The sequence below is a fragment of the Narcine bancroftii genome, chromosome 2 (assembly GCF_036971445.1).
Source record: "Narcine bancroftii isolate sNarBan1 chromosome 2, sNarBan1.hap1, whole genome shotgun sequence".
Lineage (NCBI taxonomy): Eukaryota > Metazoa > Chordata > Chondrichthyes > Torpediniformes > Narcinidae > Narcine > Narcine bancroftii.
This window is the reverse complement of record NC_091470.1, coordinates 309,434,132-309,459,237: the sequence shown is the minus strand read 5'-3', so window position 1 is coordinate 309,459,237 and position 25,106 is coordinate 309,434,132. Positions and strand designations below refer to the sequence as shown.

Here is a 25,106-nt window from a genome sequence, read left to right as displayed (position 1 = left end):
ACTGATCACAGAAGAGAAGCTAACAAAATGAAAAATGGAAGGATTGCACCCACCAGAAAAAAATTCAGTTGACAGATAATGTGGCTGAAAAATGGAACAGATTCAAACATCATTTTGGATTGTATTTAATGGCATTCAGAACTGACAAGAAAAGTGATAAAACAAGAATCCTAGATTGGGGAAAAAATATTTACAGAAATCTAAACTAGAGGGAGGGTTGGCATTACCCAACTTTAGAATTTATTACTGGGCAATTAATATTAGTTACTTAAGGTATTGGTTGAATTATTCAGAATTATCTCTAAATCCCCATTGGGTAAATTTAGAAATTAAACCGATACAACATTTTTCAATTAGCTCTATTTTGGGAGCTGCTCTCCCTTTTAATCTTACTAAATTATATAAACAAATTGATAATCCAATGGCTAAACATACACTACGTATATGGTTTCAATTCCAGAGATTTTTTGGCCTAAGTCATTTTATCTTGGAAACTCCTATTGTACTAAATTTCCTTTTTCATCCCTCTCTAATTGATCAAGCTTATTTACTCTGGAAAGTTAAAGGTATAACATGCTTTTCGGATTTATTCTTGGATAACTCTTTCATGTCATTTGAACAATTATCCATGAAATATGATTTACCTCGATCTCATTTCTTTCGATATTTGCAGATTAGGAGTTTCTTAGTTTCGACTTTACCCTCTTTTCCCAATCGGGAGACTACGACTGTTTTAGAGGATATACTATATTCAAAATTCCCTCCAAAAGGTGTGATATCTTAATTATATAATTACAAAAATAAATTCTGGGACTTTTGAAAAGTTTAAAAATGATTGGGAAAGAGAACTCAACCTTCATATTTCTAATGAAAATTGGAATAAAATTCTGCGACTGGTAAACTCTTCTTCTCTATGTGCAAAACATTCACTAATACAGTTTAAAGTTGTTCATAGAGCTCATATGTCTAAAGATAAACTCCATCGCTTTTATTCTCATATCGATCCTATATGTGATAAATGTCAATTGGAAATAGCTTCCCTTACACATATGTTTTGGTCCTGTCCCTCTTTACAGAATTATTGGAAGGAAATTTTTTCCATTATATCTACTGTTTTGAATATTGATTTACAACCACATCCCATTACTGCAATTTTTGGATTACCTATGATAGATTTGACTTATTTATCTCTTCCTGCGGATCGTATGATTGCTTTTCTTACACTAATGACTAGAAGATCTATACTATTAAATTGGAAAGAGGTAAATCCTCCCACTGTTTTCCAATGGTTTACCCAAACCATACTATGTTTAAATTTAGAGAAAATTAGAAACTCTGTCTATGAATCCCCTTCTAAGTTTGAGTTAACCTGGCGACCATTTATTCAATATTTTCATTTGTGGTGAGTTGATCTGGCTCTGTTTTCTTTCTATGATTATGTATGATAATTGGGCTGTAAGATGAGATCGGAGTGATCGGCGTGGTTTAGCTATATCTGTAGGTTTTTTTTTTAGTTTTTTTTAATTCAGATTTGTTTTTTCTTCTTTTTTGGGGTTTTTTTTTCTCTTTTTTCATATATTGTTATTAATGATATCTTTTTTTTTAGAGATAGTTCACACCCTAAACTGATCAAAAATTTTTTTTATGATATATTTTTATTCTGTAATATTATTGTTTAATATCTCTGTATTAATTCATTACTTACTATGTATTTTTTTTATATCTCTTTGAACTGTATGTGTTTATAAATTATAATAATAAAAAGATTGAAAAAGAAAGAAAGAAAGAAAAGTGATAAAGTGAAAGTGTCAGTTCTTTTAAATGTCATAGGTGATGAAGCCCTAGATGTGTATAATAACTTCACATTTGCTGCTGAAGCAGAAAAAATAAAATTGGAAAATATAATGGAACAGTTTGAGGCATCCTGCATACCTCAACGTAATGTGATGTTTGAGAGGCACAGATTTTTCACATGTGTACAGAAAATGGAAGAAAGTATTGATCAGTATGTGAATGAATTGAGAAAAAGAAGCAAAATGTTTGAATTTGGTGGACTGACTGACTTGCTGATAAAGACAGGCTTGTGTGGTATATTCCAGATAATAGTCTAAGGGAAAGACTGCTAAAAGAGCAAAATCTAGACCTGGAAAAAGCCATATCACTCTGTGGGGCTACAAAAACTGTAAATGTGGAGGCAAAAGAGCTGTTCAGTGAAATTAGTTGCAACGTGGATGCAGTGAGCAAGAACTGACATAAACCGTTTAACAAGAAGAGTGGCAAAGTAGAAAGAGAGGCGTGGTCAGTGAACAAAAATGAAAGAGACAAACCTACCAAAAAAGTGTCTTGCATATGGTAAAACATGCAATATGTACAACAAAAGTAACCATTATGCCCATTGCTGTAGGAACCAAGTGCAACAAAGCAAGGTTCATGCAGTAGATGAAAAGGAGATAAGGAATTCTATGTTGGCGTTGCCACTGAAAACAAGAAAGGAAAAAGAGACTGGATGTTGAGATTAAAAGTGAATGACATGTACATTTCAGTTAAATTGGATACTGGAGTGCAAAGAGAATGCATGGTCAAAGTGAAACACAAGGACAAAGAACATATATTAGCATTCATCGTGGTACTAAAGGATGTACAGGCCATACTATGTTTAACAGCTTGTGAGAAACTGAACCTGGTAAAAAGATTCATTGTGGTGGAAAGCGAAGGAGAGACAGTCTATGATGAACTCATGAAAGAGTGCAATGACCTATTTCAGGGTCTAGGCTGTCCTCCAGGAGAACTACATGGTCAGAGTGGATAAATGTGTGCCACCGATAATACATCCTGCAGCAAAAGTTCCATTTGCACTTCAAAAGCAACTAAAGACAGAACTAAAGACAGACAACTAAAGATGGAAAGCCTGAACATGATTTAGAAGATAGATAAGCCAATGGAGTGGGTGAGTTCACTTATTATTGTGGACAAAAAAATGAAAAGCTTAGAATTTGCCTGGATCCAAGAGATCTAAACAGAGCAATAAAGAGAGAACACTTTAAGCTTCCGACATGTGAAGGAATCATGTCACACTTTGCAAATGCAAAGTTTTTCAGCAAGTTAGATGCATCATCAGGATTTTGGCAGTTGAAATTGGATGAAACAATTTTGAGACTGTGCACATTCAATTGTCCATTTGGCAGATACAGATTCCTAAGGTTAATATTCAGAATTGCCTTAACTCCTGAAGTGTATCACAAAACTATCCATATGGTCTATGAGCACCTGGACAGAGTTGATACCTCAATGGATGAAATCATAGTATGGTGAACCATGAGAATGGAGCATGATGAGAGAATAAGGAAAGTCCTGGAAGCAACAAGGAAAGCAAACCTGAAGCTGAATAGAGAGAAATGCCAGCTGGGGTGACAGAACTAACATTTGTAGGAGATACTATTGGCAATGAGGGCATCAGACTAGATCCCAGAAAGGTGTCCATCGTTGGGAACGTGCCAAGGCCACAATGCAAAAAGGACGTACAGATATTTAATGGAATGCTCAACTATATGGGTAAATTCATAACCAACCTCTCAGAAAAGATGGCTCCATTGAGAAGTCGAACAGAAAAGAACATTGAATGAGAGTGGGATCATGACCATGAAAAGTCATGGAGGGAACTAAAGAAACTGCTCACAGAGGAACCAGTTCTGAGGTTTTACGACCCAGCAAGACCCATCAAGGTATCATCAGATGCATTACATAGTGGGCTCGGTGCAGTTCTTCTGCAAAATTATGGTGACTGGCAATCATGCTCAATGATAGACGTGGAGACACGATATGCTTAAATTGAAAAGGAGTTGCTCAGTATCACATATGCCTGTGAAAGATTTCATTAGTTTGTGTCACGACAAACAATCAGTGCAGAGACTGATCATAAACCCTTGATTGCATTGTTCTAAAAGCCATTAAATGAATGTCCACTGAGAATACAAAGAATGATGCTGCAACACTATACCCTGAATGTGGCATACACTCCACGTAAGCTAATGTACACAGGAGACACATAATTCAGAGCAGTTGACACGAGAGAGCCCGCAAACACCAAAATAGATGAAGACATGAATGCCTTCGTGGACATGATCACAAATGCACTGCCCATATCAGATGCAAAAATGCACCTCATAAAGTCAGAGACAAACAAAGATGAAACACTGAGACAACTGAGAAAAAACATCTTGGATGGATGGCCCAACATGAAGCAGGACTGCTCACCTGACGTTGTAGAGTACTAGAACTGCAAGGCAGAATTATCAGAGGTTGAAGACATCACCTACAAAGGAAGTAAAATCCTTATTCCAAAGAGTCTGAGAAAAGAGGTGCTAAAAAGGATACATGCAGAACATCTCGGAATCAAATAATGTAAGAAAAGAGCATGAGATGTGATGCACTGGCCAAGAATCAACAATGATATAGCAAATGAAGTGTCAAATGTACAATATGCCAGAAATATCAAGCAAGCAATCCTGCAGAATCACTAAAGCCACACCCAGCACCACACAGACCTTACCAGACGGTAGGTGGTGACCTATTCATATGTCAAGGGAAGGACTATCTTGTAGTCACAGACTATTACTCCCTATATCCAGAGGTGTGTTGACTGAACACCACCACTGTAGGTGCTGTAATAACAGGCATGAAAGCCATATTCTCCAGATGTGGCATGGCAAGTGAGGCCAGACAATAGACCCCAGTTTTGCAATTCATTTGGACATTTTACCAACGGGTGGGACTTTACACACCATGTGGAGTCCTCATTTCCGCAGTCCAATGGTCTACTGGAAAAATTGGTAAAGACAGTGAAAAGACTGATGTGCAAGGCAAAAGACAGTAGAACAGACTTCTACCAGAGAATGCTAGTAAGGCTAAAAGATCAAACAAATTTATGGACTCAGAAGGGACCTTTCCTTAGTGAAGTCCAACCAAGATCATACACTATTCATACAGATGAAGGTGCTTTTCTGTGAAGAAATCATCAAGATCTTCAAATGGGACCAGCCACAGTAGATGGAAAGGTGGATACTGTTGAACAACATGAATACACATCTGAGAAGACGTCGTCTAAGGCAACAACTCAGATTCATGGACAATCAATCAGGAGATCATCAAGACAAGTGAATCCTCTGAAGGGACTCATTGAGCAAATTTAAAGACTCTTGTTATAGAATGAAGTACTGCTATCTTATTCGCTCTTCAAGTTTTATTAGATGTAAATGTGGACACACAAAAAAAGGTTAAAAAATGTTAACAATGTTGATAATAATGAAAATGTAAGTTCCTAATTTTAAAGTTAATAAACCAAAGTTATATAAAGAAAACATGTTAGTTAAAAGTAAGGTACTTTTGTTTCAAGGAAGGGAGATGTAATGATAGTGAATGTGGTTGCATTTGTCACTAGCAAGGATCATAGTTCCTGTTTAATAATACTTGGTTGCCAGCAGGGGGCTCACACTGAAGGGGAGACTGCTGTATGAGAGATCTGTAATGGAGGCTTGCAGCCTCATAGCATGCCTCATGGGCTGTTTTCAACAACTTTAAAGTAAAGGACCTTTTCCTTCATCCATGTGTTGACTATGAACTCACACCATATAACCATATAACCACTTACAGCAGAGAACAGGCCAGTTCAGCCCTACTAGTCCATGCCGTAACAAATCCCCACCCTCCTAGTCCCACTGACCAGCGCCCGGTCTATACCCCTCCAGTCCTCTCCTATCCATGTAACTATCTAGTCTTTCCTTAAATGTAACCAATGATCCCGCCTCGACCACATCTGTCGGAAGCTCATTCCACATCCCCACCACCCTTTGCGTAAAGAAATTTCCCCTCATGTTCCCCTTATAATTTTCCCCCTTCAATCTTAAACCATGCCCTCTAGTTTGAATCTACCCCACTCTTAACTGAAAAAGCCTATCCACCTTTACTCTGTCTGTCACTTTTAAAATCTTAAACACCTCTATCAAGTCCCCTCTCAATCTTCTACGCTCCAGAGAAAAAAGCCCCAGTCTGCACAACCTTTCCCTGTAACTTAAACCTTGAAATCCTGTCAACATTCTCATGAACCTTCTCTGCACTCTCTCTATTTTGTTTATATCTTTCCTATAATTTGGTGACCAAAACTGTATACAGTACTCCAAATTTGGCCTCACCAATGCCTTGTACAATTTCATCATAACCTCCCTACTCTTGAATTCAATACTCCGATTTATGAAGGCCAACATTCCAAATGCCTTCTTCATCACACCATCTACCTGAGTATCAGCCCTGAGGGTACTATTTACCACAACTCCTAAATCCCTTTGTTGCTCTGTACATCTCAATAGCCTACCATTTAATGCATATGACCTATTTAGATTTGCCTTTCCAAAATGTAACACCTCACACTTATCTGTATTAAATTCCATCAGCCATTTCTCAGCCCACACCTCCAGGCTTCCTAAATCACCTTTTAATCTACGATAATTTTCCTCACTGTCCACAACACCACCAATCTTTGTATCATCCGCAAACTTGCTTATCCAATTCTCCACCCCTACTTCCAGATCATTAATATATTAGAGGACCCAGGACCGATCCCTGAGGAACTCCACTAGTCACTGGCCTCCAATTGGACAAACAATTTTCTAGCACTACTCTCTGACACCTCCCATCCAACCATTGCTGAATCCATTTCACTACCTCCTCATTTATACCTAATGCCTCCACCTTTTTTCCTAACCTCCTGTATCTTTCCTATATCTTTGTTAAATTTAGACTATAAAATAGTGGCTAAAGTTATGGCTAATAGGTTGGCTCAGTATTTACCAAAGATAATACATCATGATCAAACAGGTTTTATAAAAAATAGGTATGCTTCGGATAATATTCTACGATTAATTACATTGATAAATAGATCTAAATCTCAGAAGAATTATCCAATAGTGGTTTCATTGGATACAGAAAAGGCATTCGATAGAGTAGAATGGAAGTTTTTATTTAAAGTACTTGAAAAGTTTTCGTTTGCTCTCTCATTTATTAGTATGATTAGGGCTCTGTATAATGGTCCGAAAGCTAGAGTTGTTACTAATGGTTTGCTTTCAGAATCCTTTAATTTAACAAGATCTACTAGATAAGGATGTCCATTATCACCCGCCTTGTTTGCTTTAGTTATTGAACCTCTAGCACAATTAATACGTCAGAATGATATTATCAAAGGTATGAGAGTCTTGAATGAAGATTATAAAATAAATTTATTTGCGGATGACGTTTTGCTGTATTTGGTGGATCCTGATGTTTCTCTGCCAGCACTTCAAGATTCCTTAGAGATTTATGGTCAATTATCTGGTTATAAGGTTAATTGGACTAAAAGTGAAATTTTATCAATTAGTAAAGATGATTATTCAATGTTTAGAAATATTACGAATTTGAAGTGGACGAAACAAATTAAATATTTGGGAATTAATGCTAATACTGACTACCAAAATTTATATTCACTTAATTATCTTCCTTTAATGAAGAAGATTAAGGCAGATTTAGTTAAATGGAAAGATTTACCTTTGGGTTTATTAGGAAGAATTAATACTATAAAAATGAATATTTTTCCTCGTATACAATATTTATTTCAATCAATTCCTTGTTTACAAAAAAGATTTTTTAAGGATTTATATAAAGTAATTAGGGATTTTTTGTGGAAAGGAAAATTTCCTAGGGTGGCGTTGAAAAAATTGATGTGGGATTTTCAATTTGGAGGGTTACGGCTACCTAACTTTCAATTTTATTATGAAGCAGCTCAATTTAGATTTCTTAGCGCATTAATGGCCACACAAGATACGCCTAGTTGGGCACAGATAGAATTGGCAGTTATTTCTGAAAAATTTTCGAATGAATTTTTATTTCGATGGAATAAAAATTTGTTACGAACTTATGATGTACCAATATTGAAACACTTCTCGGTTATCCTTATATGCTTCATTACCTCCCCACTATTTTTCTTTATCTCAACTGGTTCAATATTTTTTTCCCTAGTGAATACCAAGGCAAATAAATCATTCAAAATTTCCCCCATTTCCTCTGACTTCTCACTTAGCCTCACATATGAATACAAGATGAAACACCAACGGGTTTTTGTTTTAACTCCTATGACCGCAGGTCTGTGCACAAGATGGTGCCACCTGTCAATCAGCAGCAGCCACAAGGGGGCTGTAGACTCCAGGGAAGCGGAGGACTAGAGTAGGGCACCAGAGAATGGGAAGATCACCCCCCACAAGTAGAGGAGACAACTTTTGGAGACGGTGACCACGGCAGCAGGCCAGTGAAGGGGCTCTGTGGGCCAGTGAAGGGGCTCTGTGGGCCAGTGAAGGGGCTCTGTGGGCCAGTGAAGGGGCTCTGTGGGCCAGTGAAGGGGCTCTGCGGCTGAGGGACCAGTGCACATGACGGGCTGCTGGAGACTTGCAGTGAGGAACCTGCGGAAGCTGTGGGCCGCTGGAGACTGGCTTGAACTGGCTAGAGGGGTACCAGGTATTGGAACCAGGATGTGAGGAGGTGCTGAGAGCTCTGATGGGTCCTGACTGTGTCAGAGGTTCAGATCTGGAGCTTGGTTTACCGGGTTTAGACTGGACTCTGTGTGGCTGCAGGGGCTGCAGAAGTATTGGAGGTGGATCTACAGACACTTTATGTCTCTGTTGGGGGACTCTCTTTTGCTTCTCTCTCTCTGTGACTGTAAGTCTGACTGTAAGAACTGTAAGAGACAATTCCTGCTGGTGACAAGTCTGTCTGCCTTGCAGCAGGCAAAAATAAATTTCATGTTTTATTACTATGGTAATAAATTCAATCTTGAACCTTGACTGGAACGAGTACAAATGGTAATGCCATTAGGTAACTTTCCAATATTTTTATTGAGGTTTTTTTATATACTAGCAGGATACTACACATTGCTGTGGCAATAAAACACTCAGTTGTTGACTACAGTTTGGCTGTATTAAATGATGCTGCCTTTCAGCTAATGCCTTTTGTTCGGATTGCTTGGAGTCTTGCTTGTTCTTCCTCAGCGGACTCTTGTTGTCTGCCCATGAATGCCTGATGTCATCAGTACTGAGGCGGGCTTGGCGTTGTTTCTTAGTTTCCTGCTGCCTGCCCCTTGCCTGTCTGGAGGCCTGAACATTGAGATAGGTGCTGTTTTGTTTCCTGCTGCCTGTTCCTTGTTTATCTGGAGGCCTAAGCTTTGAGATGGGTGTATCACCACTGTTCTGTTTCCTGTTGCCTGCTCCTTGCATGTCTGGAAGTATCAACAGGAGGCAAGACTGATATTCCTCTGCTGTCTCTTGCTTTCTCCTTTGTCAAACTCTACGGTCATGTGAAGAGTTTCGCATTTTTGGGCTCTATTGAACTGGATTTGGCCACTTATTTTTATTCTGAATGTACATTGATGCACAGCACTGTAACTAATTGAGGTGTCCCTGGAGCAAGTTCATTTTGTTTTTTACCCTTTTAATTTCATATGACCTTAAAGATTAAATTCAATGTGGTCATGACATTCAGCATCAAATGTTACCCCTACTGAACCTCCTTGGTCACTTCTTGAGTGCTCCATATTGATTTGCATGGAGAACAGATAAACAAACAGACATATATGCATAAATATGTATTAGATATATGCAGTGTGTGTGTTTGTATACACACACATAAGTAATAATAAGAATATATATCCAACAAAGTAAAACTTATATTAAGCAACCTATGAAAGAGACAAAAAACAAAATGTATAAAAAGCAAAAACTATTCTAATGATCTAACCCTTCCCTTGTGAAGTTATGATTAAACATAAATGTTACATTAATATATGAAAGAAAAGACAACCAAACCATAAAATGTGATCCAACAATCTTATAAATTCTGAAAATAATCAAGGAAAGAGCCCCATAATATTTCAGATGATGACCAAGTACTGTCAGAATAATGTGCATATCATTATAACTGTAGGAAATAGTTCTATGCTCAAATTATAAGAAATAGTAATATATGTGTTCTGGTTGTAGAATCATTTTAGTCTGTTACTGATTTTTCCTTTTTTTTTGCTTTTATGCTTTGGACCTTATGCAACATGTGACGACGTTTTAGAAGGTGAGCAATGATGATTTTTTTTTTCTTTCTAAAAGCAACTTTACTGTGCTTTTTTTTAAGGGAACAAACATTTCCCTATCACTTTCACATTTTCTTTGGCTTGATTAGCCCATCACAAGGAAATATAATAATTTAATGCTTAAGAGTAATGAACTTAATGATCAATGATTATGAGTTTATCATACACGTAATTACAATGTACATATGCATTGAAATTCTTGCTGAAGCCAAACAGTTACTTTGCAAAGAAAAACAACTACAATATGATACATCAAATTACTATACAGATAGAGATAATAAATATAAAAGTTAGGTAATAAACATCCATGTTACTGTAGTGGTGGAAAAAATGTAGTGTTTAAATCAGGTGTCTACAAAGTGGTCGATATCGACCCCTGGGGATTGATGGTTGATGGTACTACCCAAGTGGTTGATAAATGCCAGGGGGTTGAAAGAAGGTTGATAATGCCAGGGGGTGGGGGGGGGGATGGGGGAGAAGGGATCATTAGAATTTAGCAGTGAAAAACAGGGGCAGATTAACAGAAAATAGTGCCAATGTCAGTGATGGCCTACCTCTCATTAGAGTGGGCCTTGGTGGCTGCCATGTTGTATTTGGCTTCAGCCTTTGAATAAATTGAGAGTGAATGGGAGGACAGACTGAGCATAGAAGAAATGCTGGTTTAAATAGTGTGGACAGCACTTTTTGTGATCATGGAGTAGTTACAATTAGGGTAGTAAGGGGAAGTTCAATAATCTAATAGCCATTCTTGAATCTAGAGGTGCTGAACTTCAGACTTCTGTACCTTCTTCCTGAAGGAGTAGTAAGAAGAGGTTGTTATCTGGATGATGGGGTCATTTATGATGTTTTGGCTGCCTTCTTGAAGGAGCACCTAACATAGATGATTTCAATAGATGTAAAGTCAGAGCCTGTGATGGACTTGGCTATCTATGTTTGCTACCTCTGTGTTCCTGTGTATTCAAATTACCAAACCAGGCTGGGACACAACCAGTCATATACATTCCACAGTACACCTGTAGATGTTTGCTAGCATTAAGAATTCTTACCTCTCCCTTAAAGAACGAGCTAAGGTTCGAAATTCTGATTGTCAACCTTTCAAACGTTAATTTCCATACCATGGTGCCAATCTGCGACATGTATAAGGATTCCAATGTTATATCCTAATCTATTGGTATTAACTTCAAGAATGTTAATTTGGTGTTTGTCCAAATAAAAACAAGAGAATTAAAATCATAGAGATATTTTTATTTTATTCACATATGTGTAAATTTTGAAGTATTGTAATGCTTGTGCTACGCAAAGTGTGGATTAAGAACTACACACACACACACACACACACACACACACACACACACACACACACACACACACACACACACACACACACACACAATCACACACACACACACAGAGTCGTGTAGAGGTCGAATATTGATTTATTGCACTGCCAGCTTTATTTATATTCGCTCCCTGCCTCTGATGACAGAAGTGATGTCATCACAGCACTGGCCTCCGACTGGCTGGTGTTCCCACCGTTGCCTGCTGTTTCCTCCCGTGCAAGAGGTCACGTGGAATGACAGGCATTGGTCCCTGTGGGGCCCTCGCGATCGCCATATTTGCCAGCCATTTTGTGAGCCAGGTCGCAACTTGGTTCGTGGACTGCTACATGCTATCCCTGCCATCCCAGAACTGGCGATAAGAATGTCCATTGCCTCTCTGTGCAGCCTACCTCTGCATCGCAGGGGATGAGTTTTGACTAGCTGGCTCATGTCTACATAGGCTAGTTTCAGGGGGTCAAGGGTGAAGGTTTCCTCATTGCCGGCAAGGTTCAACACACACGTTGACCCAATGTGCCTAATGGCCCCTTGTATGAACATTGGAGGGGTGCCCAGTGTGCTCCCCTTCATACAAAAACATATTCACCGGAGTGCAAGTCATTGGGGATGAAAGATTTGGGTTGGCTGTGCGACAGGGGTCATGAAGGGGCTAGGGTACTCATTCTTTCCCTCAGCTATTTCAGTGTAACCGTGGGGGTTTCTGGGTCCTTGGCAGTGGCCAAGAACTCCCTCAGGATTACCAAAGGTGTGCTGTACACCATTTCTGCTGTGGAGGCATTAATGTCTTCCTTCAGCATGGTGCATATCTCCAGAAGAACTCAAGGCAGTTCATCCGCCCTTAAGCTGGGCCATCAGGACTGCTTTTAAGTGTCTGTGGAACCGCTCCACCATGCTGTTGGCCAACAGGTGATATGCTGTGGTATGGTGGAGTTGTGTTCCCAACAGTTTGGCAAGTGCCGCCCAGAGACCTGAGGTAAACTATGCTCCCCTGTCAGAGGTGAGAAGTTTCGGGACTCTGAACCTGGACACCCAGGTGTTGATTAATGCCCTAGCTCATGTCTCTGTGGTTGTGTCAGCCATTGGGATCGCCTCCAGCCACTTCGTGCAATGTTCACCCATAGTGAGGAGGTATCTCACCCCAGGGGAAACCGGCAGTGGCCCCACAATGTCGACGTGGACATGACTGAAGCCATGCCACGCTGGCTCAAAAGTCTGGGGAGGTGCTTTAGTGTGAGTTTGCACCTTGGACACCTGGCAGAGTGTTCAGGTCTAGCCCACTGACTTACATGTTTGTAGAGCCCATGCCAGATGAACATGCTGGCCACCATCTTTACTGTAGTTCTGATGGCCGGATGTGCCAGGCTGTGCACCGCGTCAAAGCCTGCTATCTTCATGCTGCCGGCATGATGGGGCGGGGTTTGCCAGTGGAGATGTCACAGAGGAGCATCTAGTTGCCAGGCGAGATGATGACATCCTCCAGCTGTAGCCTGGAAAGCGCCGTCCTATACGCCAGGATCTCAGGATCGTCATGTTGTACCCTTGCTAGAGCTAAATACTCTGTGCCCTGGGATAGAGTGTGGATGGATTCAATGGCGGGACGGGAGAGTGCATCAGCCACCATGTTGTTCTTGCTGGCAATGTATTAGATGTCTGTGGTGAATTTGGACACGTAGGAAAGGTGCCTTTGCTGTATAGCTGACCATGGGTCAAACACTTAGTGGAAGGTGAAGGTTAGCAGTTTGTGAAGACTTTGAATTGTTTGCCTTCCAGAAAGTATTAGAATTACCTGACCACCAGGTTCAGCACCAATAGCTCCCAGTCAAAGATGCTGTACTTAACTTCAAGTGGCCAGAGGTGCCTGCTAAAGAATGCCAGGAGCTGCCATTGCCTGTTGATTAGCTGCGACCACTCTGACTGCTGTGTTGGAGGTATCCACCATCTGGGCAGTCGGTGCCTCTGGCCTGGGGTGAACCAGATGGGTAACATTGGCCAGAGCATCCTTAGCCTTCTGGAATGCCTCCGAGGCCTCCTCGACCCAGACAGCATTTATTTTCCCTACAATAAGCGCTAAAAGCGGATGCATGATCCGAGCTGCTGCCATTATGAATTGATGGTAGAAGTTAATCATACTGGCGAACTCCTGCAGCCCCTTCATAGTGCAAGGTTTGGTGAACCGCAAAATGGCCTCCACCTTCTCAGGCAGTGGTTTCACCTTGCACCTGTCAATGCGATGCCCTAGAAAGATAATTGTGTCCTGCTCGAACTAACACTTGGTGGGGTTGATAGTCAGCCCAAAATCCTGCAGACAGGTGAATAGTTGTCTGAGGTGGGCCATGTGGTCTCAATTATTGTGGCTGGTAATAAAGATATTGTCCAAGTAGATGAACACGAATGGGAGGTCCCGGCCCACCGCATCCATCAGTTGCTGAAAAATCTGAGAGCAACATTGGTAAGCCCAAAGGGCATCCTTATGAATTCGAACAGGCTGAAATGGGTGATTATGGTGGTTTTGAGTATATCTTTGGGGTGCACTGGGATCTGATGATAACCCCTGATTAAATTGACCTTTGAAAACACCCGTGCCCTTTGTAAGTTGGCGGTAAAGTCCTGGATATGGGGCACAGGGTATCTATCCGGTGTGGTGGCCTTATTGAGGCATCAGTAATCACCAGATGGCCTCCACCCTCCTGCTGCCTTCAGGACCATGTGCAGGGGGGAGGCCCAATGGCTGTCTGACAGCCACACTATCCCCAACTCCTCCATTTTCTTAAATTCCTCTGGTGAGGACAAGTTTTTGGGGGGAGGGTGACACACCCTGACATGGAGCAGGGGATCCTCGGTGAGGATGTGGTGCCTTACCCCTTGCTTTGGTTCCGCAGTGGAGAATTATGGCATCACAATTGCAGGGAACTCAGCAAGGATGTGTGTGTAAGCGTTGTTGGACAGCGTGACGGAGTCGAGGTGGGGTTGCTGGTAGTTTGGCTTCCCCCAGGGGCATCATCTGAAAAATTCTGGCATGCACCAAGTGCTGCTCTTTCAAGTCTACCAGCAGACAGTCAGCGCACGCTACTGCTACAACAGTAAAAGTCAACTTAATTCGGTAGCTAGAAAATCATGGGGGCACGGTGCGGGTGTCGTAAATTCATGTAGAGCTGCTGTTCGCTTCCTACAGAGCTGGGCCTGGCTTGGAGATCCGGGTGCAGTAGGTCATGGGAGGGAAGGACACTTATTTTGGCTCCGGTGTCTATGAGGAACTGCCTTCCCAACAGAGAGTCCTACATGTGGAGGAAGCTGTCATGTTGGTCAACTGTTGCAGCCATTAACGACGGTTGGCCATGGCATTTCCTTGAAATGCACAGGATGGGTGGCAGTGACGGGCCCCTGCAACCCATCATTGATGATAATAGCAATATGGCTGGGTAGGGGGCTCTACTTGCTTCTCCATCTGCTGTGGCCTTGTTGCCGGCTGGGTTTGGTGCTTAGCAATCTGTTCCATCAAGGCGCCGTTTTCTTCTCTCTCTGGAGCACATTCACCCGGGCTGTGACTTTCTTCGGGTAGATAAAGCCCTCATCAGTGAGCAAGAATTCCTGCTGCAGGAAAATCTGCTCAAAGAGCAGACAAAGCCTGTGCCCTTCAGCAAGTGTGAGCATCTCGATCATGAGGGCATTCCTATGCAGTAAACAAGTGGCATGCTCGTGCCATGATAGTCTAAAAGTGCAGGTTAATAGCTCTTTGATGGCACCTTATTTCCCTTGCTCCAGGGGCTGCCATAGGAAATTGATGACCTTCACTGCGTGTCCTGGTTGAGTGAGCTCACTACGTAGTAGTAGCAGGTATTCTCGTCATCGATCTGTTGAAGATAGAATTGGGCCTGTTCAACCACACGTGTGTCTGAGACGCCCAGAACATTGGCAAGTTTAGCAAGATGGCGTGGAGAGTTGCTTGTTCTGTCATCTTCGGGTCGAACTGCTGGTTGGACCTGCAGGGGTCACCAATGTAGTGTGCGCACTACATGAAAGTGTGGCGTAAGAACGACACACAAACACAGTTGAGTTGAGGTTGAAGATTGATTTACTGCACTGCCTGCTCTGTTTATATTCAGTCCGTCTTTGATGACAGTAATGACATCAACGCAACGTCAGCCTGTGATTGGCCAGTGCTTCTGCTGTTGCCCACTGTTTCCTGCTGTGCAGGAGGTCACACAGTATGAGAACTGTTGGCTCCTACAGGGCCCTTGCAATCACCATATTCACTGGCCATTTTGTGAATCAGGTAGTGACACAGTTTGCAAGATGCTACGGTATCTCCTCTATTTTATTAAATATATTTATGGGTTTTACAAAAAGTCTGAGTGAATTGTTTTTCAATTATATCACTTTGTAAAATTAAATAATTAAAAGTTATCAATATACTTTACAATCTATGGTTCATTGTAAAATAAAATGTCATGTCACTACAAAATATTTCCTTGAATATGGTAAAGAAAACAATGAATTTTAAAATTTGTATTTGTGTAATGAAACATTTTTAATATAAATACTATATTATTTATAATTTACTGTTATTTACTCCATAGTTACAGGGTATACAGAAGGTTCTGTAGCTACAAGTGAGACATCAGGCTGCTGTGTTGCCTCTGGGTACCAGAGTCAAGGATGTCTCCAAGTGGCTGCAGAACATTCTAAAGGCAAAGGTTGATCAGCCAGAGGTAATTGTGTTCAATGGCATTAAAGACACAAGTAGGAAAAGGAATAAAATTGATAGGATGACAGACAGAATTTTTTTCCCCCAGGAAAAAAGCATCACAAACTAGAAGACTTGCATTTAAGGTGAGGGAGAGGATGTTTAGGGGATTAGGAAAGGAAGTACATTTATTGGGTTAGGAAAGGGACTAAAAAGCAGGATCTCAAGGGGATTAATCTCTGGATTATTCCTGGTTCCATGTGCAAGAGAGGTTAGGAATAGAGTGATGAAGGCATGGTTGAGAGGCAGAGATTCAGGTGCTTGGATTATTGGGATCTGTTCTGGGGCAGAAGTGACCTTCCTAAGAGGAATGGGTTACACTTGAACTGCAGAGGGACTCATTTCCTGGCAGGGAGATTTACTAGTGCTATTCAGGAACGTTTAAACTAGATTGGTAAAGAGAAAGGTTATCACGGCACAGGTGATGAAGATACAAAAGTTGCTGGGGGGGGGGGGGAACTAGTCAAAGCGAGCAAATTTAGTAGGCATGCCAGGCAGGAGCATGGCAAAAGAGAGGGGAAGACAACATGCATTTATTTCAATGCAAGAGGCTTGACAGGTAAGGCAGACAAACTCAGTGTGGATTGGCTTTGGAGAGTGGATATTATAACCTGGACAGAAACCTGCTCAGTGTTCTGGGGTACAGATGCTACTTGAAATAGAGTTTCCAGAAAGAGAGGAATGAAGTTGCCTTTTTGATAGGCACACATGGTGTAAATGCCTTGGGCAGAGTAGAATTTGTAAAGAATATCCAAGAGAGCTCCATGAATCAATATATTAAGGGCCCTACTAGAGAGGGTGTAACAATAGACCCTTGTTAACGAGGAATATTGAGGTTCTGGTCAAGAGTGCATTAAGGTGGACAAATGCCATGGCTTGATCAAAGGCATCTTCAACTATATGGGAAGTTAGAGGAGAAATTGTGGAGATCTTTGCAGAGATATTTCCATCATTTTTGGCCTTGGTTGAAATGCCTGAAGACTGTAAAGTGAGTAATATAGTGATATTACATAAGAAGGACAGCCAAGATACTATGCCAGTGAGCCTGACATCAGTTGTAGGAAAATTAGTGAATGGTATTCTCAAGGACAGGTCAAAACACACAGAAATACTGGAGGAACTCCGCCAGTCTTGAGCAACTGTAGGAATTAAGGATATATTACCAACGTTTCGGGCCTGTGCCCTTCTTCAGTCTGGGTGCTGGAACTACCAGCATTTGGAAAGGCAGGGACTGATTAAAGGTAGTCGCCATGATTTTGTGCATGGGAGATTATTTCTCATTAATCTGGTACAGTTTTTTGAAGAGGTCGAAGAGTTATGGACAAATTAGGCTTTCTCAAGGTTCTGAATGGCACTAGGAATATGGTGTAATTCCATTATAAGAAGGATATTGAGGCTTCAGAAAGGGTACAGAATAGATTTACCAGGATGTTGCCTAGTTAGAGGCTATAAGCTATGACAAACTTGGATTGTTTTCTCTGGAGCTTAAGAGGCTGAAGGGTGACCCAAGAAAGGTGTCTAAAATCAGGAGAGGCATTGATGGGATGGACAAACTGAATCTTTTACCCAGGGCAAAAGCATGACACCACAGAGGTCTTGCATTTAAGGCAAAGAAGGGGGAGTTTAAGGGAGACATATGGGATAAATATTTTGCACAGCATGAAAATTGTCACAAGCAGGTTGTCAGGAGTAGTGGTGTTTAGCACGCTTCATAATAGGAAAAGACACGGCGGGCTGTTGATTCATTGATACTTTACTATATTCTACCTGGATGACATCACCATTATCGGTAAAGATGACACTGAATATCTAACCAGTCTGGAAATCATTCTAGATCGACTACAACAAACGAATATCAGTCTATGGCAAGACAAATGTGTATTCATAGCACTCTCAGTGACCTATATGGGCTTCACCATCAACAAGGAATGAGTACAAATGGACAAGAAAGGTAAGGAAGCAGTGCAGAGAGCTCCTTACCCCATCAACAGAACAGAACAACAATCATTTTGGGGTTTGGTGAATCATCATCGCTGATACATTCCCAACATATTGACATTATGTAGCCCTCTAAATCAACTGCTGAAGAAAAATCAGAATTGGTACTGGAACACAGAAACCAAACACGCCATGGATAAAATAAAAATACTACTAATAAGCAGTAACCATGTCTTAATCCATTATGGTGGAAGCAGATACAATAGTAGCATTTAAGAGGCTTCTTGATAGATGCATGAATTTTAAGAGGATGGAGGGCTATCTACCAGATTCAAGTATCAGATTTTTAGTTTGATTTGGGCATCATGTTCAGTGCAGATACATGGGCCATCGTGCTGTACTATGTTGTGGTCTTGGATGGTAGATCAATTGGCCACTCTAAATTATTCTAATATGATTCACTTTTGTGGAATTTGTGAGGAAATTCTATGGCAGGGTAATTGTGCAAAGTGAGTTAGCCAATTGCATTCAAATTTGGCTTTGTGAAAGGAACCAGAGGGTAGTTGTGGAGGGTTGCTTTTCTGATTGGAAGTCTATGATTACTGGTGTGGTACAGGGGTCAGTGCTGGGTCCACTGCAGTTTGATATTTCCATTAACAATTTGGATGGCATTGGAGAAAATATATTTAGTACATTTGCAGATGACACTTAAATTGGTAGTATAATGGACAGGGAGGAAGCATATCTATGTTGACAACAGTATCCAGCTTAGTTGGGAAGGTGGGCCAAAGAATGACAAATGGAATTTAATTCTGAAAAGTATGAGGTGTTGCACTTTTATAGGTCAAACCAGGGTAGAACTTGCACAGCAAATATATACATCAAGAGTGTTGTACTATGTATAAGTACATAATTTCATGAAAATAGTGACTCAGAAGGACAGAATGGTGAAGAAGGAGTTTGGCATGCTTGCCTTCATTGGAATGGGTATTGAGTACAAAAGTTAGAACCTCATGCTAGAGCTGTACAAGGCATTAGTGAACCACATTTGGAGTTCTGTAGGCGGTTCTGGCCACCCAGAAACAAGAAACATATCAATAAACTGGAAGCGGTGCAGGGAAGATTCAAAGAATAGATAGCTTGAGTTGCCAAGACTGGATGGCTTGAGTTAAAGGGAAAAGTTGAATAGACTAGGTTTTTATTCTATAGAGCATAGAGGGCCGTGAGATCAAATTATGAGGGGCAGAGATAAAGTGAATGTTCAAAGTCTTTTTCCCAGGACAGATAGAAGGCACAGGTTAAAAGTGCAGGATATTTAAGAGATCTGAGGAAAAATTTTTACTTGTGATGTAGTCTGTTTCTGGATCAAGCTGCAAGAGGAAGCTAAAGAAGCAGGTACAATGACAATGCTCAAAGACACTTGGACAGTTTTATGGATAGAAAGAGCTTAGAAGGATCTCGTCTAAATGCAGCAAAATGGGTCGAGCCTGGAGTATTTGGGTCAAAGGGAAAGTTCCGTGCTGGCTGATAGAATATAACACAGATCTAAGTGTGAGATTTTGCACTTTGGTAGGTTAAACCAGAGCGGGACTTGCATCGTGAATGCTGGTCCCTTAGGAATGTTGTAGAACATAAATTTTCAGACTACAAATATATTGTTCAATGAAAATGACAACACAGGTCTACAACTGCCTTCATCAGTCAGGGCATTAAATACAGGAACAGGTACATCATGTTTCTGTTGTGCAAGTGCCTGAATATAAAGGTAGGGGGAGGAAGGGGCAGGGGGATGGGGAGGAATACAGACTAATAGGTAAGAACTCATAGGTGTATATTGTGGGGGTGGGACAGTGGGGAGGAGGAGGAAAGTGATGGGGGAGGAGGTAGCTCTCTGAATACAGAGCGAAGGAGGTGGGAGATGGACGAAGAGGGATAGGGAGACAAACTCTCGATAGACATCTTCTACAAACCCACCAACTCCCACAGCTACCTCAAATACACTTCTAACCCCTGTCCCCATAGGATACCAATCCTTTCTCTCAATTCCTCAGTCTCCATCGCATCTGCTCACAGATGTCAGATTTATTGTCAGAGTACATATATGACATCACATACAACCCTGAGATTCTTTTATCCTGTGGGGACAGCAGAATTTTTATTGGTAGTGCAATAAAAACTACCAATTTTTATTGGTAGTGCAATAAAAACTGTACACAGCATAAACATGTAAACGAAGAAGTGTAAACAGATAACAATATAAACAAACTGCAATACAGAGAGAAAAAAAAGAAAATCAATAAAGTGCACAAGAAAGAATCCTTAAATGAGTCTCTAATTGAATTTGTCATTGAGGATTCTGACAGTGGTGGGGTAGAAGCTGTTCCTGAACCTGGTGGTGTGAGTCTTGTGGCACCATATAACCATATAACCACTTACAGCACAGAACAGGCCAGTTCGGCCCTACTAGTCCATGCCGTAGCAAATCCCCACCCTCCTAGTCCCACTGACCAGCACCCAGCCCATACCCCTCTAGTCCGCTCCTATCCATGTAACGATCCAGTCTTTCCTTAAATGTAACCAATGATCACGCCTGGACGACGTCTGCCGGATGATCATTCCACATCCCCACCACCCTCTGCGTAAAGAAATTTCCCCTCATGTTCCCCTTATAATTTTCCCCCTTCAATCTTAAACCATGTCCTCTAGTTTGAATCTCCCCCTTTCTTAATTGAAAAAGCCTATCCACATTTACTCTGTCTGTCCCTTTTAAAATCTTAAACACCTCTATCAAGTCCCCTCTCAATCTTCTACGCTCCAGAGAAAAAAGCCTCAGTCTGCACAACCTTTCCCTGTAACTCAGACCCTAAAATCCTGTCAACATTCTCGTGAACCTTCTCTGCACTCTCTCTATTTTGTTTATATCTTTCCTATAATTTGGTGACCAAAATTGTACACAATACTCCAAATTTGGCCTCACCAATGCCTTGTACAATTTCATCATAACCTCCCTACTCTTGAATTCAATACTCCGATTTATGAAGGCCAACATTCCAAATGCCTTCTTCACCACACCATCTACCTGAGTATCAGCCTTGAGGGTACTATTTACCATAACTCCTAAATCCCTTTGTTGCTCTGCACTCCTCAATTGTCTACCATTCAATGTATATGACCTATTTAAATTTGCCTTTCCAAAATGTAGCACCTCACATTTATCTGTATTAAATTCCATCAGCCATTTCTCAGTCCACACCTCCAGCCTTCCTAAATCACCTTCTAATCTACGGTAATCTACCTCACTGTCCACAACACCACCAATCTTTGTGTCATCCACAAACTTGCTTAACCAATTCTCCACCCCTACGTCCAGATCGTTAATATATATATGTAACAAATAATAGTGGACCCAGGACCGAACCCTGAGGAACTCCACTAGTCACCGGCCTCCAATTGGACAAACAATTTTCTACCACTACTCTCTGACACCTCCCATACAACCACTGCTGAATCCATTTCACTACCTCTTTATTTATACCTAATGCCTCCACCTTTTTTCCTAACCTCCTGTGGGGAACTTTGTCAAAAGCTTTACTAAAGTCCAAATAGACAACATCCACAGCTTTCCCTTCATCAACCTTTTTGTAACTCCCTCGAAGAACTCAATCAGGTTTGTCAAGCATGATCTACCCCTGACAAAACCATGCTGATTACTCCCTATCAATCCCTGTACCTCCAAAAATTTGTAAATAGCATCCCTCAGAACACTTTCCATCAACTTGCCCACCACAGACGTCAGACTTACAGGCCTATAATTCCCAGGTTTGCATTTGGACCCTTTCTTAAACAGAGGAACCACATGTACCACCCTCCAATCCTTTGGTACCACCCCATGGCCAGTGACATCCTAAATATCTCTGTTAATGGCCCCACTAACTGTCCACTAGCCTCCCTGAGTGTCCTAGGGAATATTTTGTCCGGTCCGGGAGATTTATCCACCTTTATCTTTTTTAACACAGCCATCACTACCTCCTTGGTTATCCTTATATGCTTCATGACCTCCCCACTATTTTTCTTTACTTCAACTGGTTCAACATTTTTTTCCCTAGTGAATACCGAGGCAAAGAAATCATTCAAAATTTCCCCCATTTCCTCAGACTTCTCCCTCAGCCTACCCTCGCTATCTACAAGGGGTAGATTTTATCTCTCACTAATCTTTTACTTTTAATGTACTTATAGAAACCCTTTGGATTCATTTTTACTCTGTCAGCCAAAGCCTCTTCATGCCTTTTTTTGGCCTTTCTAATTTCTTTCTTAAGATTCCTTCTACACTCCTTGTAGTCCTCCTTCAACTTCTCAGCTCCCTGCTCTTTATACCTCTTGTACACCTCCCTTTTTCTCCTAACCAAATTTCCAATATTCCTCGAAAACCAAGCCTCCCTATGACTTCCAGCCTTTCCTTTGATCCACACTGGGACATAACTACTCTGTACCCTCAAAATTTCTTTTTTGAATATCCTCCATTTTTCATTAACATCCTTACCTGAAAATATCCTATACATTTTTCCTGCAGCAGTGAGAACTGAGGAGGTGCTGGGTGGTGTGGGCTTTTGATGATTACTGCTGCTCTCTGACGGCAACATTCCCTATAGATGTCCTCAATAGTTGGGAGGGTTATGCCTGAGAAGTCCTGGACTGTGTCCCACCTTTTGGAGGGCTTTACGCTCAGGGGTATTGGTGCCTCATGTATTCCGTGATGCAGCCGGTCAGCACACTTTCCACCACCCCTCTGTAGAAATTTGCCAGGGTGCTTATTGTCATATAAAACCTCCGCAAACACCTGCAGAAGTAGAGGCGCCGATGTACTTTCTTCACAATGTCATTAGTCTGTGGGATCCAGGAAAGATCCTCTGAGATAATGATTTCCAAGAATTTAAATTTGCTCACCCTCTCCACCTCTGATCCCCCATTGATCACTGGATTGTATACCTCTGGCTTTCCTTTCCTGAAGTCAACAATCAGCTCCTTAGTTTAAGTGACACTAAGTGCAAGGTTGTTGTTGGTGCACCATTTAGTCAATTTTTCAAACTCTGTCCTTTATGCTGACTTTTCCCCTTCCTTCATAAAACCCACTGTCTTGGTATTGTCGGCATTTTGTAGATGGTGTTATTTTCGTACTGAGCCACACAGTCATAGGTGTAAAGTGAGTAGAGCAGGGGGTTAAAAGCACAGCCCTTTGATGCTCCTGATGGAGATTGTGGAGAAGTTCTTATCAATCTTTACTGATTGTGGACTGGAGGTGAGGAAATCCATAATCCCATTACACAGTGGGGTGTTAACTCCCCTGAAGTTTGCTGATCAATTTGGAGGGGATGATGGTGTTAAATGCTGAACTGTAGTGGATAAAGAGCATCCTGATATGTGTGTCTTTCCTGTCCAGGTGTTCCAGGGCTTTGTGTAGAGCCAGTGAGATGGCATCCACCATAGATCTGTTACGACAATAGGTGAACTGTATCCATGTCACCATTCAGACAGGAGCTGATATGTTTCATCCCAGCCTTTCAAAACACTTAATCACTGTTGATGTAAATGCTTCTGGTCAAAGTCTTCCATGCCATATCATTAGAGATGTTTTCCTTCTTCAAACAACGTGGCTTTCTCTCTACCACCATCAACTCGGCCCTCGCCCACATATCTTCCAATATCCTCACATCTACCCTGTCCACTTCAAGGACAGGATTTCCCTTATCCTCATCTCCCACCCCACCAGCTTCCGTGGCCAACACATCTTCCTCCACCAATTCTGCCACTTACTATGTGATCCCACCACTGGGCACATATTCCCCTCTCCTCTCTTTTCCACTTTCATAGGAATTGTACCTTCTGTGACTCCCATGTCTACTCTTCCCTCCTGTCTTGGGTAAACTTATACCTCTCAATTTGTTCGTTTTAGATTGGTCACAGTGTTTGAGCTACCGAAAGAAAATAGACACACACACCGGGAGTAGTTCAGTTTATACAAGTCTTTATTACTCTAAAGCTGAATTCACACTACAATATGCAAGCCCTTCCCAATTATACTTATCAACGTCTGGACTGGTCCCAACTGCCGAAGCGAGGCAACGACTGCACATTTGTAGTAGGTTATCAGGGCGCCGGTAGCAGCTTCTCCACCTCCCTCGACCAGGTCGTTAGCTGGACTCTTGAAGTTCTTCTTCTTGCTGAGAGATGTTGCCACCTCTTGGAGAGTCTCAAACTTCAGCAGTGGGACCATGGCTTATATTACCCAAAAGTTGTTTACTTCAGATCTTATCTCTTTGATCAAATGATTTAATTATCTTCAAGGTCTGACAGTCTGTAACCAACAAAAGAAAACTGCATCTCTGGGCCTCATGGTGGAAGTTGGATAATGTCTACTGATTCATATGCATCCCTGAGCCCCATAGTGTAAATTAGATAATGTCTTCTGATTCAACTGCATCCTGGGGTGGAATTTAGGTGTGTCTGCTAGTTCATATATATGCATCCTGGGCCTCATGGTGTAAATTAGATTATGTCTGCTGATTCTAAAAAACAAGCAGGTTCTCAGCCTTGCAGAAGAAAAGGCTGCAGAAGTAAGAAACACAGTTTAAATCTTCCATTACACCTCCCCACCAATCATCCCCTTGGCATCTATCTCTGTGACCGCGAAGATGTTCCACTTGTGCCATACCTCCTCCCTCACCGCAATTCTAGGCCCTAAACAGCCCTTCCAAGTGATATAAAATTTTACTTGTAAATCATCAAGATCTGCTGTATGCTGTGCTTCCATTGGGTTTTCCTCTACATCGAAGAGACTGGCACAAGCTGGGAGATTGCTTCGTTGAGCCTCTCTTTCCGCTGCAATAGCGTAGATCTTACAGTGGCCATCCATTTCAATGCCCTATACCATTTC

The 25,106-nt window shown here is 41.4% G+C and overlaps 1 protein-coding gene across 1 annotated transcript in view; it reads left to right on the top strand.

The window, feature by feature from the left end:
* Window positions 1-25,106, top strand: part of LOC138755508 (putative Polycomb group protein ASXL3) — a 360,016-nt gene that overhangs the window by 63,611 nt on the left and 271,299 nt on the right. The window lies entirely within an intron of this gene.